This window comes from Phyllostomus discolor, chromosome 3 (genome assembly GCF_004126475.2).
Source record: "Phyllostomus discolor isolate MPI-MPIP mPhyDis1 chromosome 3, mPhyDis1.pri.v3, whole genome shotgun sequence".
Lineage (NCBI taxonomy): Eukaryota > Metazoa > Chordata > Mammalia > Chiroptera > Phyllostomidae > Phyllostomus > Phyllostomus discolor.
Genome location: NC_040905.2, coordinates 61,748,873 through 61,763,295, shown reverse-complemented (window position 1 = coordinate 61,763,295; position 14,423 = coordinate 61,748,873). Strand labels below are relative to the sequence as shown.

Below are 14,423 nucleotides of genomic sequence, written 5' to 3'. Positions count from 1 at the left end.
GACATGTAGCATCTACTTGTTTGTGAGTATGTCCTTCTAGGGAATATTCCTTTAACAAGGAAAAGGCAAGATATAAGATGAAGTCTTTTGAATCTGGTACAACTTCTGTGTCTTGGTAATAATAATAACAATGTTAATATCTTCTTAAGTACTAAAAAGTCACAGTCATTTATTTAAGTATATTTTATTGATTATGCTATTACAGTTGTCTCATTCTCTTCTCCCCTATATTCCCCTCTGCCTTGTACCCCATCTCCCTCCAGCATTGCCCCCCTCCCACTTTAATTCATGTCCATGGGTCATACGTATAAGTTCTTTGGCTTCTCCATTTCCTCTACTATTCTTAACCTTCCCCTGTCTATTTTGTACCTACCATTTATGCTTCTTATTCCCTGTACCTTTTCCCCCATTCTCCCTCCCCACTGATAACCCTCCATGTGAATGTCCGTTTCTTAGATTCTGTTCCTGTTTTAGTTGTTTGCTTAGTTTGTTTTTGTTTTTATTTTAGGTTCAGTTGTTGATAGTTGTGAATTTGTTGTCATTTTACTATTCATAGTTTCGATATTTTTGTTTTAGAAAAGTCCCTTTAACATTTCATATAATAAGGTGTTGGTGATGATGAACTCCCTTCACTTTACCTTATCTGGGAAGCACTTTATCTACTCTTCCATTCTAAATGATAGGTTTGCTGGATAGAGTCATCTTGGATGTAGGTCCTTGCCTTTCATGACTTGGAATACTTTTTTCCAGACCTTCTTGCCTGTAAGGTTTCTTTTAAGAAAGTAGTTGATAGTCTCATGGGAACTCATTTGTAGGTTACTGTCTTCTTTTCTCTTGTTAATTTTAAGATTCTCTCCTCTTTAAACTTGGGTAATGTAATTATGATGTGCCTTGGTGTGTTCCTCCTTGGGTCCAATTTCTTTGGAACTCTCTGAGCTTCTGGACTTGCATGTCCATTTCCTTGGCCAGATTGTGGAAGTTTTCCTTCATTATTTTTTCAAGTAAGTTTTCAATTTCTTGCTCTTCCTCTTCTCCCTCTAGTGCCCCTATGATTTGGATGTTGGAACATTTAAATTTGTCCCATAGGTTTTTAAGCCTTTCCTCATTTTTTAAAATTCTTGTTTCTTCATTCTGTTCTGGTTGACTGTTTATTTCTTCCTTCTATTCCAAATCATTGATCTGAGTCCCCATTTCCTTCCCTTCACTGTTGATTACCTGTATATTCTTCTTTATTTCACTTTGCCTAGCCTTTACTTCTTCCTCTATTTTGCATCTGCACTCAGTCATTTCTGTGTGCATCCTGATTACCAGTGTTTTGAAGTGTGCCGCTGATAGGTTGGCTATCTCCTTGTTGCCTAGTTCTTTTTCAAGAGTTTTGATCTGTTATTTCATTTGTGCCATATATTTCTTTTGTCTCATTGCAGCTGTTATGCAGTTGAGGGGGAGCCTTAGGTATTTGCCAGGGCAGGGCAGCCCATGTGGCTGCCTTGTGGTGCCGTATGTAGGGGAGAGGTCTGAGAGGGAACGATGCCTCTTGTTCAGCTCTCAGTTGGTTTTCATTAACTTCTCCCACTACCCACAAGCAGATTGGGTCCTTCTGGTGCTTATTCCCAGGTGAGAGGGTTTGTGTACATTCTAGAACCTTGTGGGTCTCTCCAACAAACTCTTTTATGAGGCTGGGAATTTCTCCCACTGCTGCAACCCCCACAGGTTTTTATAGCCAGAGGCTTTTAGGCTTTTGTTTCCCATGCTGGAACCCTGGGTTGTGCAGTCTGTCTTGCTCCCCAGTTGTTCCTCCCCACTTATCTGCATGTGAATGTGGGACTGCCTGGTCTGCCTCCTTGCTTCTCATCCTTTTTGCCCTCGTTGCCCATCTCTTCCTCTCCTACCAGTCTGGATGAAGGTTTCTTTAGCTCCTGGTTGTCAGACTTCCGCAGAGTTTGATTTTCTGGCAGTTCTGTTTTTATTTTTTTTTTTGTATTTAAATTTGTCATTGACATTCTTTTGGTTATGTGAGGAAGCAAAGTATGTCTACCTATGCCTACATCTTGGCTGGAAGTTCTCCAGCTGAAAAGTTAACATCTTAAGTGCTTCACAGGTATTATTTCATTTAATCTTTGAGACAACTTTAAAGGAGCAAGAATTCTTTGCCCCATTTTATCGATAAATTAATGGAGACTCAGACAGAGTGAGGAAATTCCTCAAGGTCACACAGCTGGTACATGGCAGAATTGGGATTTTGTACCTAAGTGGCTGGCTCTAAAACTCAGGAGTCTAACTGCTATGTTACACAGCTTTCCCCTACACCAAAGAGCTGCTGCGTCTGCTCAGGAGCATTGTCATGTAGCTCTTCTCCAGGTGTTTTGGAATGGGCAAAAGAATTCACCAAGTATTTTGTATAACAAACCAGCCCCAGATGTTTACATGCACCTGGAAGATCTCCGTACACTGCAATACCAATTATTCCTTTCTCTCTCTCTTCCTCACATATTTATTAAGTATCTACCCTGTAGTAGGCATGGTGCCTTGTGATACCTTGATAAAAAACACTAATTCCTGATACAGTAGAGGAAACATCCATTAAATTTTTAGACATACACAAATCATTATCCATTATAAGCATGATAACATTCAGAGGAGCACAGAGAGCTATAGGAGTGAATTGTGAGAGGTCCCAGCCTGATACTGAAGGAAGGATAGGAGCCTGGAAGGCATTCCTGAAGAAGATACATTTAGAATGAGATAAAATAAGGAATAGGAGTTGGCCAGATCTCCTGGGGAGAAGCGGGAACTGAGGGACATGGCAGAGTGTTCTGGGCAGAGGAAACCAGAGCAGAAGGCACTTAGAGAATTACTAAGGCAGCAGGAATTTAATGAATAAGAGGTAAGTAGAAGGGAGGGTCTGGAATGCTTGGCAGGGGCCAGGCTGCATAAGACCTTGTGGGCTGTGGAGAGATGTTGGACTTCGACAAGTACTAAAGCAGTTTTGAGAGCTCGTGTGCTTGGCCATAAAGAGGAGAACATTTTCAGGAAAATCCATGAGCTTCGTCTGGGAATAGCTTTGCTTTGGTGCTATGCGTGGAACCGCTTTGCACTCACAGAGAGAGTGGTTTTGTAAGGAGATACAGAAGCATGTTGGGATTATCGTTCTCTACTAAGATAATGGTATTTTAAAAATGTCTATAAGAATTAGAAATGCCTGTTGAAAGAAAATATCTTTCCCTATAGAAAAACATGACATTTCATCCTTCCTATTGCTTGTTTTACTGAGCACTATTGGAAAGCAACTGAAGGCAGGAAAGACAGACTAATCTCCCATCGTCAGTGCTCAGGGGAGACATTGTCATAGCACATTGCTGAGTCCAGGTAGAGAGGAAAATGAGATAAAGCCCATGACCCAACATTACCACTGCAGATTGTAGAGAACACATTTTTTTGTGAGCTTCCAATTTCTTTCTTGAAGTGAGGATGAAAAAAAGAGAAAAACTTTGGAAAGGGATTCTGTAAGGAAGTGTGCATTTAAAAGTCTACATTGTTTGTTATAATTGTGGGATGATTACAAAGACTGCTTGTTGAACAGATCTAAAGCACAATAATGGAGATTTGATTTAAATTTTGTATTTTTCTATATTTTTAGATGCAAAGCCTAAATTCGATATTTTCATGTACATCCAATATTCACAGTTATGAAACAGACTTGCCACAGTGCACTGAAGCCAGAAGGAAAACTTAAAGTGTGTCAGAGCTCACCATTATACTTGTTAAACAATGGTATAGGATGAAAAAGAGGAAATGTCGAAATTTCTTATTGAGACCATAAGCCCATCAAACAATCAAACTTGAAGTGGCAGCCATAAGCCAGCCCACCCTTCCCTCTGGGAAAGCTCAGGATATAAATTCTAATGTGTTTGGTAGGCAAGTGTAAATGCTCAGAAGTTGTACCAAGCCCTTACTGAAACAAGCCTGCCAATCTATGCTTGACCTCCCCAGCCAATTACTGTGATGAACAACCACCCAGGCACCGTGGGCTGCCCCAAGCACACAAGCATTACTGCCATCTGGAGTAGGAAAGAACATCTCGTAAAAAATCAAATGGCATAAGCCATGTCCAAGTCAAAAGAGTATCTAGAACAAACATATTCTTTATCTGCTAGCATGGAAAAATATGATGTATCTTTATTTGTCTTTATGTAGCATTTTGCCAGAGTCATAACCAAGTAAACACCATAAAAACAGCAAAGAAATGTAACATTAATTCTCATTTGGTTTGGGGATCATGGGCCCTTTTCAGAAACTAAGGGAGGTTGTGCCATTTCCCTCACAAAGAAACACAAATGTACACAAAACCAATATTGTGCCTTTGTCCTTAAGCAAGGAAGCCCCTGACTGTCGGCCTGTGGACTCCAGAACCCTCCATTAGTACCCTGGGGAGAAAAGAAGAAGTCAGTCATAATTCTCATGAAATAGGATGGCCTCATTAGCACTAGAAAAAATTAAAACTTTGAGTCCTTAAATTTTCAACTATGACCTTGAATATTTATTTAGCCCAGAACCTGGCATGATACATGATTGATTTTTTGGAAAGATCTGTAGACTGGCCTCTTAGGAAGAAGTGCAGTTGTGCCCAGGAATAAAAAAAATCAGTTGTATCATGCAGCTGATCTACTGAGGAGACCAGCATACAACTGGAACCCTAATTTGGTCACAATTGGAGTTTCCTGTTAATATTGAGAAATTAATTTGTGTTCCCTTCTTATTAGATCTTGCATAAAGATTCTTCTTTGGGACTGGACCACTGAGAAGTCAGATTCCTCTACTAGAGTAATGGTATATTGTACCATTAAGTAAATAATACCATGGGAATTCTGGATCTCAGGACATACAGAGGCTTAATTACTGCACTGTAACTGCCGTGAGAATTGGTCTGGTTTGCACCAGTGTTAGTGTGAATAGGCTCTTGTTCTCTCAACTCTCTGTACTCATTTCCTGTCAACGATAACATGGCCATTTTTTAAAGAAATAAGTGTGCTATAAACTGCAGAAGCCTGCAATCTGGAGTTGATTTGGAAATCTCGGACATTGCTTGTAACAATTTTTTATCAGATATATCTCCCCAGGCAAGGGAAACAAAAGAAAAAATAAACACATGGGACTACATCAGAATAAAAAGTTTTTGCACAGCAAAGGAAATCATCAATAACATAAAAAGACAACCCACAAAATGGGAGAACATCTGTTAAGATGATCTGTATCTGATACATCTGATAAGAAATTAATATCCAAAATTTATAAAGAACTTAACAAAACTCAATACCAAAAAACAAGCAACTCAATTAAAAAATGGGCAAAGGACCTAAACAGACACTTCTCCAAAGAGGACATACAGATGACCAGTGGACATCTGAAAAGATGCTCAATGTCACTAATCATAAGAGAAATGCAAATTAACCACAATAAGATACTATTTCACACCTGTCAGAATGGCTGTCATCAACAAACAAGTGCTGGCAAAAATGTGGAGAAAGGGGAACACTTTTGCACTGTTGATGGGAATGTAGATTGGTGCAGCCGCTGTGGAAATCAGTATGGAGATACCTCAAAAAATTAAAAATGGATCTGCCTTTGACCCAGCGATCCCATTTCTGGGAATATATCCGAAGGAACCCAAAACACTAATTTGAAAGAACATAAGCACCCCTATGTTCATTGCAGCATTATTTACAATTGTCAAGATATGGAAGCAACCCAAGTATCTATCAGTAGATGAGTGAATAAAACAATCATAGGACATTTACACAATGGAATACTACTCGGCCATAAGAAAGAAGAAAATGTTACCCTTTGCAAAAGCATGGATGGACCTGGAGAACATTATGCTGAATGAAATAAGCCAGTCAGAGAAAGATAAATACCTTATGATTTTGCTCATATGTGGAATCTAATGAACAAGCTGAACTAACAAGGAAAATGGGGACAGACTCATAGATGGAAAGCAAGATGACAGCTAGTGACAGGGTGAAGTGAGGGGTTGGAGGGATTGAGTAAACATGAAAAAAGGACTCATGGACATGGACAACAGTGTGGTGATTCTTGGGGGAGAGGGGCATAAGGGAACTAAAAGGTAATGGAAAAAATATAATAAAGGTTAAATAAAAAATAAATAGACATTACTAAAATAAAATAAAATAAAATAAACCAACACAGGCCTACCTAACTCAGAGCTCCTTGCCTGGAAACCTGATTCTCTGCTTGGGGCATTGGCCTTTGAGAAGGAAGATGGGTAGAGCTGAGGGTGGAATGTCAAGAGCTTTTGGAGAATTGATGCTTAATGTTCCAGGGATGAGGAGAGAGACCTGCTTCCAAGGTTGGCTCCACAAGGTTTTGCCAAGCATGCTAGGCTTGGGAGCAGGAGAGGCACACATCATAATTTGAGCACAGGTGGGTAGGAAATGATGATGCCCAATGAGACCAATGGAGCCCAGTCATCTGGGATGTCTTATTCAGCACTCTTTCCTTGTAAGTGACAGGGGCTCAGTTCTTCCTGGATCTGGTTTTAGATCTGTCTGCCTGCCCCTTGCCTCCTTCCTTCCTTCCTTCTCCCAAATTTCTTGGCTTTGGGCATCCTCTCAGGTAAGGTTTCTGTACATGGTGGCCCCAGAAGATCTTGGCCTACATCTTCCTTATAGTTAGTTATTGGGAGGGAGTCTCATTGGGATGATTTGGATCCACACTCTGCCCACTGTGGCCCAGGGACGAGGAGAGTGGCAGGTCCTGTATGTATTCTTTGAGGCTAGGAGTGAGGAATATTCCACGTAATATTATCATGTAAATGGTGTGGATTGAGAGTGGGAGGGAGGCAGGTCCTTAAAAACAAATCAGATTTCTGTTGACAGGCAACAATTTCCAGTGTCCACTTGGGTTTCGGTCAATAATCAGCAATTGGGAAGATGAATGACCAGCCATTCAAAAAATCTCTCTGTGAGCTGCTGGACCCAGCTACTAGACTGGGACATGGGCTCATTGCAGCCTGGCAGAGGGAGGCTGTTGTTTCCTGTGTTTTTAGTATAAAATGAGCATAGAGTATAGGATTAAAAAATATGTCCACTAGAGTTTTTTATGCTTTTCTTTTTGAATGGGTTATACTATTTGTAAAGTTAGAATAATGAAATGACTAGTTTTAAAATCTACTGTGGTACAAATGATAGTACCCCAGTTAACCTACAGCTTAACTCATTTGTTGAGTCCTAGAATGTTGGAAAATAACCTATAAAATGTACTTTATATTAGGGAGATACTGATCCCCAGGGGTTAAATAAACTGAAGAAGTTGAGATATTCTCTCCTCTCTTTCTCAGAGCCTAGAATACAATCAATTCCTGACCTACACCTTACTTAGAAGCTATTTCATTTATACAAATGTGCTTTAGTGGTATTTACCCCTCACTGCCTCAGTTTTTCCTATTGTGCCTGTCATCACATTCTGGAAAAAAAGTGTCACCACATTAGAGGATCTGTGGTTTCAGTACGAAGGAAGAGCAAAAATAATGCAAAAAACCAAACCAAAACAAAACAAAAAACCCCAACCTAGGTGAGTTGTCTTCCAGAGCTCAGTGAGGTACTTACCTTCTCCAAACCTCACATTCCTCTTCTCTAAACCTGGGAGGATAACATACCTACCTGAGGGTGTTGAGAGAGTCCAGTGAAGAGTATAAATTCTTGGCACATGGTAAGGGCTCAATAAATATCATTATTCTCCCATTACCTTCCCTCACCCATCATTGGTAATAGCCTGTTGATTTCCACATTTGGCTTAAGTATTTTCTTTAAAATTACACCAGTGTCTTTCGGAGCCTTAAGGGATGATCGTTCACACTTTAACATAAATTATTTAAGTTATATTCTTTCCTGCTAATTCTTGGATTGAATAGGAGGCAGAGTGGATGGGATGGACAGGAATTAGCTCAATCTGTAGAATGTGTGGCAGTGACCTGGGCTGGGGTGGGTGCTACAGGACCTACTGTGGGGGAGAAGGTACTAAGAAGAGACTGGACAATAGTAGAGCTTTGAGAGGAGTGGCATGGGGAGGGAGACTTTCTTAGATGCAGATATTTGCTGTAGAATGGCCTTGGGTCTGGCAAGGGAATGAGAAACTGCCATCTCCTTCTGCTATCACTCATAACTTCTTGTTCCCAGAACTGGGCTGCAACTGTTGGCATTGAATTAAGTGGTCTTATCTGGAAACTTTTAATGACATTGCTTCTTTGGGCAAATGAAGCCAGTAAACAACTTTCTAATGAACTTCTGGAACTTCACCAGTTCAGGAAGCCAGGGGCTGCCTGCACTTTATAGATAATAGTCTCTTAATGTTTAGCCTACACTTGGTGATTTTCTTTTTACCACGTCCTAAAGTGGAGAGTCTCAGAAGGGGTCATTTTTAGTTACTTCCTTTGCTTAATATATGCCTTGTACACAGTAGATACCCCACAAATGTAAAATCAAATGGAATAATTAATACATGGTATTTCCCTTAATTGAAGAAAAACTTTTTAAAAAGATTTTATTTATTTATTTATTTTTAGAGAGGGAAGAGGGAGAGAGAGAGAGAGAGAAAGAGAGAGAGAGAGAGAGAGAGAGAGAGAGAGAGAGAGAGGCATCAATGTGCGGTTGTTGGAGGCCATGGCCTGCAACCTAGGCATGTGCCCTGACTGGGAATTGAACCTGCGATGCCTGGTTCGCAGCCCGGGCTCGATCCACTGATCTATGCCAGCCAGGGCTGAAGAAGAACTTTTAATTTCTCAAGTACTAGGAGGATTATTAGGGATAGATGGTATGGTATCACATAAATGGATTTTAATTATCTAATATTTATTGAATAGTTTTGGCTATTCATTATATTAAAAAATATCTCAAGGAACTAATTAGCCATCAGTTTTAGAAATATTTAATATTTTTATTAATTTCCTAATACATGTACAGTGGTGAACTTTTTCAAATAAAACATTTTATGCATCCTAAACTCTTTTTTTTTAAAGATTTTATTTATTTATTTTTAGAGAGGGAAGGGAGGGAGATAGAGAGAAAGAGAGAAACATCAATGTGTGGTTGCCGGGGGGCATAGCCTGCAACCCAGGCATGTACCCTGACTGGGAATCGAACCTGCGACACTTTGGTTTGCAGTCCACACTCAATCCACTGAACTACGCCAGCCAGGGCTCTAAACTCTTTTTAAAGAAAGGATTTAGTTAACATATTTGATATTGTCTACTGAGAACATCCCACATTGCTACAAATGTTTTTACAAGGATTTTATTTTTCCAGGTTTAATGATCCGTTTCTCAAATATAGATGTTCCAACGTGGTTCCTAACCTTTCTAAGCAGACAAGCATCTGAAGGGTTCTCCTCAGATTTTTGTGCTGGGAACTGATTTAGATGTCTTTATCTCATTATTGGTCCTTTTATATTATTTATATTTTAGTTTATATGTTGTTTTCTTTCACTTCTGAAAAATGAATGTAATACTTAGGAATAATGATGCTTTTGGTATCTTTTAAAGATATTTACAGAGTGCTTCCTTAGGCACTGTGCTAGGAGCTGCCCATAGGAGTGTCTTCTTTCCTTAACCAGTTCACATGTTTGATATGAACTATCTGCTCTCAGAAGTCTCTTTGACTAAAAAATGTGTCTGATTATAGATTTCATCTTTAACAGCTTGATCCTTTTAATTTAAAATCCACTGGTGATAGTGAATGAGCAGGCGAAGACTTAGTAAGGACAGACCTGTGGTGGAAACTTTGATGCTCTGCCCTGATACTCTTTATCTGGTGGTGTGGCCACACATCCAACCCTCCTCTCCCCTGACTGCTGAGGTGGTAGACTGTATTGGTTTCCCAGCTGGGCATTGCCTTTGACCACAGAAAAAAATGCCTCTTCCAAGGTTGTCCTGCTTTAAGGGGATGCTTAATGCGGGGATTTAAAGGCCTAGGCCTCTTGCCTTTATTTGGGGCACCTCATAGTCCTACCTCCAGGTCTCCCTGTAGGATCAGGCAGGCCTCCACTGGACCTTGTGGGTCACCTTCTCCCTCTCTCCCATCTTGCCTCCCTCACTTCCTTACAGATGTATCTCCTGGGGCGCCCCCTCACCTCAATAAACCATCTACACGCAGCTCTCCATTGCAGAGAACCTTTCGAAAGAATTCAGTCTAACAGACATCATTACTACACTTCTTAAAGTGATTTCTACATTTTAGGAAGAAACAATTAGACGTCATGGAAACAGTGGCAACAGTTTTGAACAGCGTGGTGACACATGAGCATTCTGAAGACAATGAAGGGAAGTTTTGCTGCTGGGGTTACACCCAGGCTCAAAATAACATTGATGGGAAGGTGAAGCAGCACAGAAGTGCCTGAGGAGACTGGCATTAGGTGGCACCAGAGGGCAGTGAAGTTAAAGGAAATGAAGAATATTACAAAAAATATCATGAATTATAGATTTAAAATTTTAAGTTTTTAAGTATTTTCAAAAGTCACCAAATGCTAAATGGGAAGAATCTATTTTAGCTACAAAATCGCACTGTGGCCTGGAGTATCAAGTACTGCAAAAATTTGTATAACAATGCTTAACACTTACCATTCATACACACTGTCATTGCAAGAATCCAGAGATGGTCTTCAGCTGTCAAAAGTAAGGATTCTATGAGGGGTCCCTGTATTGCGTGTCAGGAGGTGTCAGGTTTTAAGGTGGTTGAATGGTTTTCCTAATAGTATATTTGCCTAGTACATAGCAGTTACTCATGTTTATTGACTGAATATACATAAATCAGTGAATAAGACTGGAAGTTGAATCCAAATTCTGGATATTTTCCTTACTGATTAGAGGAATGGAACTTACTTAAGAAAGTTTTACAGTCTAATGAGACTTAGCGATGCTTTTGGTTATTATTGTAGTTAGAGCTAATAATGAAGGTAAATGTGTTATTTTGACTTTTTAAAAAAGTAGAAAGAACTTCTAGAAATCTACTGTTAGGACATAATCAAAGGTTTGACCCAAATATGTATGTAGAATTACTCATTACTCCATTACTTTTAATAGGGGCAAATTGGCAATGGCTCAAGTTTTCATCAATAGGGAAATTGTTTTTTTTTATTATTGTTCAGTTAGAGTTGTCCCCATTTTTCCTCCATTACTCTCCCCTGCCTTACCCACCCCCGCCTCCCATATCCAACCCCTCCACCCTTGTCTTTGTCCATGGGTCCTTTATACATGTTCCTTGAACACCCTTCTTCTTTTTTCCCCTCTTATCCCCCTCCCCACCCCTCTGGTTTCTGTCAGTTTGTTCTTTATTTCCATGTCTCTCATTCTATTTTGCTCACTTGGAAATTCTTAGATAATTATAACAAACTGTTTGGATTATGATATGGTAATTTTAAATGTTTTCAAAATATTTTTGGTATGCATTTTAAAATAAACTGTATTTTTAGAACTGTTTTTGATATGAGGAAAATTGCAAAGGTAGTACAGAGGGGTCCCATGTAATCAGGACATGGTTTTCCCTGTTGTCAGCCTCTCACTTAGCCAGGGCACATTTGTCACAGTTAATGGACTGACACAGGTACGTTATCATTAACTTAAAGTCAATACTTATTCAGATCTCCTTAGTTGTTACCTAATGTCAATTTTTTGTTCCAGGATACCATTCGGGACACCAAATTACATTTTGTCATGTCTCCTTAAACTCCCATTGTCTGTGTCAGTTTCTTAGACTCTCCTTATTTTTGATGACTTTGACAGATTTGAGGAGTACTGGTCAGATGTTTTAGAGAATGTTTCTCAATTGGGATTTGTCGTTTTTCTCAGAATTAGACTGGGGTTATGGATTTGGGGGAGAAAGATCACAAAGATAAGTGCCATTTTCATCACATCTTATCAAGGGTACACACTATGACATGTTAACTTATCATAGTTAATCTTAACCTTGACCACTTGGCTGAGGTGATCTTTGCCAGACTTCTCTGTAAAGCTGTCTTCCCTCCCACCCCACATGCTGTGTCTTTGGAAGGAAGTTGCTCTGCACAGCTTACACTTAAGTTATGTTTCATTTCTTTGAGAATGGACTACTTACATAAATGTTTGATATTCATCAAAGAAAATTTGTCTATCTCCCCCATTATTTATTTATTGTTATTTTTTATGTCAGTATGAACTCGGATATTTATTATATACTTTGGGTTATAGCTTAATACTAATTTATTTACATTTTGCTCAGATTGCTCCAGTTTTGGCAGCCAGGGGCTCTTGCAGTTGGCGCCTGCACCTTTGAGATACTCCCATCGTGGTGTGTGTGCTGCTTGAGCACTTCCTCACTTTCCTACTGTAAGATGCCCCAGCTTCATCTTGTATATTTCCTGCCACTTCTCTACAAATCCCTGGTTCCTTTCATTGGAGAATGGAATTAGAAACCAAGCACTTGGGAGCTAGGTGTACTTATTACTATTGGGGAGCATTTTTAATGGCCCAGAACAATGTTTATTATAATCTAAAATTTTAAAAACACAACTATTTGATAAACAGCAATATGAATTGTGTACATGTATCAGATATAAATAAGTTCATAGAAAAATAAAGAAAAATATTAAAATGTCAATAGTTCATTTATCAAAGAGTGGTGAGATTTTTGTTTTTTATACTCCCTCCTAATTTCTGAATCATGAATCATACACCTTGCAATTAGAAAAAAAGGAGCTAGTGTTTTTTAATATTAAAATTCTTTTTAAAAGTAAAATGAATTTTTACTGGCAGGTCTTGTTAATATTACCCATCTCCTCAAACTGTATATTTAGTAACCATTAAGCTTTAATAGCCCACATGTTCTCACTCTATATGCCAGGAATTGAGCCAGAAGCTGTTATCAACATCTGTTTTGAGGAGAATTTGAGGGCAGTTAAAGTCATGATGGAAATTTTCCAGCAAACCACCATGTTGTGAAATTTCCTTACCAGTATTGAAATCACTCAGGAACAATTTTATTTCTTATGTCAGGGTTTTTTAAACTTCATTAATTCATAGTTTCTCCTACATTTACCTACCACAGGTACAATATTTATTTAATAGTTTTCTCTAAATTGGTTGTAAAAAAAGCTTTAGATAACTTGACGAAAACCTTTTTAAAGACCCTAAGTAAAAAATCTCATGTTGAGAATAGAGCATAAATATGAAACAAAATACAATGGAACAAAACAGTGTTGTGAAAGTTAAAAGATAAAGTGGAGGATATGATGATAATACTGTTAGCACGTAAATATGTCCTAAAAAGTCCTGCCTGGTTTGGGCCCCACTTCACCATCTCGTCTTGGCTTTTCTTGCTCCCTCCAACTACCCCACACTGCTTTTACCTTAGAGCTTTTTATTGGTCACAACCTTCCATGCCCTGCTGTTATTTCTGGTAGGAGTATTTAGTTAATGTCCACTCACTTGCCAGCTATTGGCTCATCCTCAGGGAAGCCATTCCCGGTCTCCCAGATGCACTCAAATCGCCAGCTGTCATTCTCTCCTTTTCAGACTGCCTCGTGTGCTCCTCCCTGTAGGAATGCTATAGTAGTGAGACTATTTGATTGCCTATCGCTTTCCTGCTTTCCTGCACGAGGGTATGGATCTGGACTCACTGCTTTTTCCAAGCAGGTTGGATAGTGCCTGGCTCATAGTAGGAACTCACTGAATACTGAAATGAATGAATAAATGAATATACTGCTCCCCAAGGTTTTGAAATTATAAATTCAAAACATCCCTTTTGAGTGTAATTTTTCTTTGTATTCAATTTGTTTCTCTCCCAGGTTATGTCCATTTTGACTTAGCAATAATGAAAGATAGGGAATAAAACCCAGTTAGCTTTTTGTGCCCTTCAGAAGGATTTTGATGTTCAGGCCCTTTGGATCCTTCTTAGCTAATGGTATTCCAGTTATTCCCCAAATCACTGGCCTACTTTCACATAAAATACCTGTAATAAGACAAAGCTATAGTTTTAACATATTTACATATGTGCATGACTGTTAAATTAGGGGAAAAAAGAGATTATCTATGTACCTCCTACAGTCATTTTGTATAGCCAAATCAGGCTGCAGACCACACTATTAAGATTTGAATAGTGAAAGCAGGGTGGAAAAGGCTGTTTTTAAGAAGTTACTTATTTTACCAAAGAAATGACCTTATTACAATCATAGTTAATGGTACACAGGTTTTCTCTTCTCTCTCTTTTTAGCACTGTTTCTGACGAGTCATGTTAGTCAGACCCTGTAAGGAAAGCCCATACCACTCTGAGTATGTGAAGCAGAGGGACTATAATGTGGCGAACTGGCTACACAGATGGTGGGAAAGCTGAGAAACGCAACCAGGAGGAGTGAGGCAAGTGAGTTTGGCAAAAGCAGGCAGT

The 14,423-nt window shown here is 39.2% G+C and overlaps 1 protein-coding gene across 7 annotated transcripts in view; it reads left to right on the top strand.

The window, feature by feature from the left end:
* Positions 1-14,423, top strand: part of MCTP1 (multiple C2 and transmembrane domain containing 1) — a 471,427-nt gene that overhangs the window by 14,038 nt on the left and 442,966 nt on the right. The window lies entirely within an intron of this gene.